Consider the following 5,000-nt stretch of genomic DNA (forward strand, 5'->3'; position numbering starts at 1 on the left):
TGGGGGGTGGGGGTGGGGAGGGTTGAACAAATTTTCTATGTAGATGCGTATCGTGTAGCGCCGCCTCCAGGTGGGGGAATGTATTTCAACTTCCCCCCATTTACAGCACACTATTCCTGTCCCCACGTTTTCCAGTCCAGTGAGGTGTTTTGAATTATAAGCAGTAGGTACAGTATGTTTTTGCTTTATGCATGTAATCCAGGGTTTTTTTTTGGCTATCCAGAGCTGTCAGTTGCCTATACACCACCCAGATAATGTTATGCGTCAGAAGAACGTGTTGCAAGCTTGTAACAAGATCACCCGTAGGGTGGGTACTCTGCTCGTTATAATAATAAGCCTGCTAATTGCTTATTCAGTGGTTATAATTATTAGCCTTCAAGTGAGATTTTGTGCAATGCCAAAGGTCATTTCACAATTGGGTCTGACCTATGGCCGGTCATCAAAGTTCATTTACAAGTGAAGGAAGCAAAACGTCTTATCATCAGAACTCCGATCATGAGTATGAGAGTGAGCGTGCAAGTCTAGAACATGACATAGGTCATAGAAGAAGGAAAATAAAGCAAAGGAGAGCGTCCATTTAAATATCGAAGTTTATGAAAGGATGATGTCAAAAAGACATGCATTTCCTTCGGGTCATTTCCTCCAGCACCGAATGTGGACCCAGGTGATGTTTTCACCCATTTATTATTTGGCGAAAAAAAAAAATCGCCAAGTTTGATGGTCTGTTGCGTTTGTTGGGTTTCCAAAATAGGTGACCCTTATTGTCAGTAATGCTGTCTGTTTGTTTGGATGTTTGTTCGTTTGTCATCAGCATAATTGGGAGTAAACGTGGGCGGATTTTGACCAAACTTGGGTGGTAGGTACAGCTTATGACGTCGTGCTTTGGAAATTGTGATGGTTGCTCGAGACGCTTTGGTTCCCTAGCAAAAACCGAAAAACCTTCAAAATCGGTACCGTTCACGCGAAATCAATTCCGAAAGCCATTATTCCACGTAGGGTTATGAAATATAGCACGAATGATCTACAGCTGATGCTCTATCAAATATATTCCGGTCTTTGTGATATATGGAATACTTTACCCGCAGCGCCCCCTACAATTAGGGTATGCACGAAAATTGAAGACCCCCTAGCGACCAGATGAGTGCATCGATACGAATGAAACTTTGCAGGTTCATGGTACTCAATGAGTACTAAAACTTTGCCTCAGGACATATTGACCGATTTCGCTTAGGTCAGGGGCCAAAGGTCAATTAGTGCAAAAATCGATAATATGCGAGAGCTGGAGGTGCCTTCGCACCAAATGCTACTTCTACTAGGGTTATGGTCGGATGGTCATGAAAATTCACACTAATCGTCTGGAATACATTGTGCACAAACGATCGAGCCGGATTTTCGATTTAGATCTTTGTTCACCCACAGCACCCCCTCGAACTTTGGGGATTTCGGATTTCAAACCGCATTTTCTGTACTTTTCATTCAAATGGATACCGAGTAGTTATCAGTAGATGGAACTGGATGAGATTTGATATGCATAATCTTAAGGTGATTTCCTATCTGCTATATGACATCCATTTTGCTCTATATCTTATAGTTTCCATGCTCGGCGACCCATCGCCACCTACCAGCTTGTCTGTTTATTACTTGGTGAAAAATTATTTTTGTCTGTCTGTTTGTCTGTCTGTCTGTCTGTCACATGATTTTTGGCCACAGTTTTCAAGCAATCGTTCAAAAAATTTTGTGTATGTCGGAGACTGACCAAGGGCAGCAACACATAATTTATCATTTTTGTGAAGATCCGAATCCGGATCTGGATCTGAGAGTATTTTAAGTGATTCTTCACCATTGAGAGATAGGGCCAAAAACGATATATAGCACAATATCTGAAAAAGTTATGGATGGATTCACATGAAACTTGGTGGACAGATTGGGTGTGTCACAAAGACTAATTGAGTCGATTTTGGTGAAGATCTGAATCCAGATCCGGATCTGAGAATTTTAAAAGTGATTCTTCACCATTGAGAGATGGGGAAAAAACACTATGTATTGCACAATATCTCAAACGGTTATGGACGAGTTATGACAAAACTTTGTGGACGAGTTGGTTCGGTGACAAGAACAAGCTGATTTGATTTTGGTGAAGGTCCCAATTCAGATCCAACCTATCAGTGGGATACAAAATGTAAACTGTTCAACCTGGCGGAGGTATGTTCTCTCCGGAGTATTGTTTCATTTTGCCAAGTGTGATTCTATGAGTGATTTTTCATGTCTGTTTGTCTGTCTGTGAGCAGAATATCTCAAAAAGTTACGGACGGATTCGGACAAAACTTGGTGGGCAAGTTTGGTGTGTGACAAGGACGAGTGGATTCGATTTTGGTGAAGATCCAAATCCAGATTCTAGTTTGACTTTGTGTTGTCAGGGTACATCTTGACGAATGGCATCTTTACACTTGGTGCATAATCTTGATTCCCCATGAGGAAATTCTTGAGAAAACATCTATTAAAACCATGAAAATGTTCCAAATGATTGAATTAATTATTTTAATGAAACTTCACATTTGGTTCCTGAAAATGTGAAATCATCGAATTTCCACCAGCTGTATATCGTTTTTTCTCCACCCACAAGTATATTTCCATAATTTAATTAATATCGACTTTAACAGCATCGTTCAAATATGTAATGAGATCTGCAACAAAGATTGACAGGACAGCTTAGACCTTAGAGGAAGGCACACTCTCCTTTGGTTTCTCCAGCCTGGGTTTGAATCTCAACCCAGCTACTGTATCAACTGCCATCCTTGTGTTTACCTTGCAGGGTGATGCATTGATGTAAGAATTATACCAAGCAACTGGAGGATCCATGTGGTCATTGGTGGACGTTAAAGATTCCACATATATTTTGCATTAATTAATGTTTGAGGTTTAGAAAGAGTTAGTGCGTTATCAACAAATTACAAATTCTTGCCCATGAATGTCAGGCCTGTCCAGCCTGTTCGTAAAGGACTTGGGCCAATCACATTCCCTGGCTTACCGCACGAGTTTTGACTAATTGGGGCCATTAACGTCTTAAGTCGTAGTCGTAGTAGTAGTAGTAGTAGTAGTAGTAGTAGTAGTGCGGTAAAAAAGAAAGATTCAAATTTCCTTGAAATGCAACCGAGCTCAGTGATCTGACCTCAATAAGATGGCAATTAATTATTTGTATATTCTGTGGTTATAAAGTGCAAAATGGCTGTGAGACATAAATGTGACTCAATGACTCATTGGAATACAAATCACGGTGTGGGGAGTCTGCACATCAAGCGCCTCGAGTCCTCTACCAAATGTTTTATGAATAAGGTTTATGTATATTTGTGTACTTTCCCATGATTCTTCAAATATCACCTGAACCTTTGTTTCCTCGTGTGTAACCTCTATCGTGATACTGGGTTGGCTTATCTGGCAGAGCTTCTGCATTATAATATGGATCCATCATAATATGGAAATTGCAGGTTCAAATCCGGACACCCCTGTAAAGGAGATGGCACACACTGCAGTGTATTTAATTGCCAGGAAGCTGCTTTGACAGCAGTATTCTCCTCAAGGGATGGTGCATCGACTTGCCATCGAGTGCCAACTCTTAATGGTGACACTACTTTTCATTGTCATTTTTCTTTTTCTCAAAATTGATGCCTTTCAATAGTTTATTTAAAGCTTGCCAGTGCAGTGGCAGCATTCTTCATCACCTCTTTTGACACAAACTTGCTCCCAAAATGCACTTTAATATGTTTGTCCATGATAGGCAATTGTTACCATTCTGTGCAGGCAATGGTTTGTAAATTTTTTACAGGCTTGTGCATCCGTATGCTATTGTCTTCCTGTTTTCCTGGAACAATCATGTGTTGCCCTGACGAGCCCTAATAATTGCAAAACTAGTCAGGAGCTTCACTTTTTTTATCTGCTTGGTGAAAGCATTTGACCTTGACATCTTTGCACTGTGAAAGGCATGCAGTGTATATATATATATATATATATATATATATATATATATATATATATATATATATATATATATATATATATATATATATATATATATATATATACACCCTCTTGTTTGATGCGATGCGATGTTTTGCTTTGACAATGTTGATGGAGAATTATAGGGAAGGCCAGAAGGAGTTACATTGTGTGTTTGTGGATTTAGAGAAAGCTTATGATAGGGTGCCAAGAGAGGAGTTGTGGTATTGGATGAAGAAGTCGGGAGTGGTAGAGAAGTATGAGGATGGTGCAGGATATGTATGAGGAAAGTGTGACAGCGGTGAAGTGTGCAGTAGGAATGACGGACCGGTTTAAGGTAAAAGTGGGATTGCACCAAGGATCGACTCTGAGCCCTTTCCTGTTTGCAATGGTGATGGACAGTTTGACGGACGAGATCAGACTGGAGTCTCCATGGACTATGATGTTCGTGGATGACATCATGATCTGCAGGTGAGAGTAGGGAGCAGGCTGAGGCGAGCCTCGAGTGGTGGCGGTACGCACTGGAAAGAAGGGGGATGATAGTCAGTAGGAGTAAGACGGAGTACATGTACGTAAATGAGAGGGAGGGTGGTGGTATGGTGCGGTTGTAAGGAGTTGAGGTGGGGAAGGTTGATGGGTTTAAATACTTGGGATCAACTGTCCAAAGTAACGCAGAGTTTGGTAGAGAAGTGAAAAAGAGAGTGCAGGCAGGATGGAGTGGGTGGAGAACAGTTCCAGCAGTGATTTCTGACAGAAGGGTAGCTGCAAGAGTGAATGGGAAAGTATATTAGACAGTAGTGAGACCAGCTATGTTGTATGGTTTGGAGGTGGTGGCGCTGACAAAAAGACAGGAAGCGGAGCTGGAGGTGGCAGAGTTAAAGATGCTGCGATTCTCGTTTGGAGTTATGAGGATGGACAGGATAAGGAATGAGTATATTAGAGGGACAGCGCAGGTAGGACGGTTTGGAGACAAAGTGAGAGAGATGAGATTGAGATGGTTTGGACAT

This window comes from Eptatretus burgeri, chromosome 4 (genome assembly GCF_056783735.1).
Source record: "Eptatretus burgeri isolate ZD-2024b chromosome 4, Ebu_testis_v1, whole genome shotgun sequence".
Lineage (NCBI taxonomy): Eukaryota > Metazoa > Chordata > Myxini > Myxiniformes > Myxinidae > Eptatretus > Eptatretus burgeri.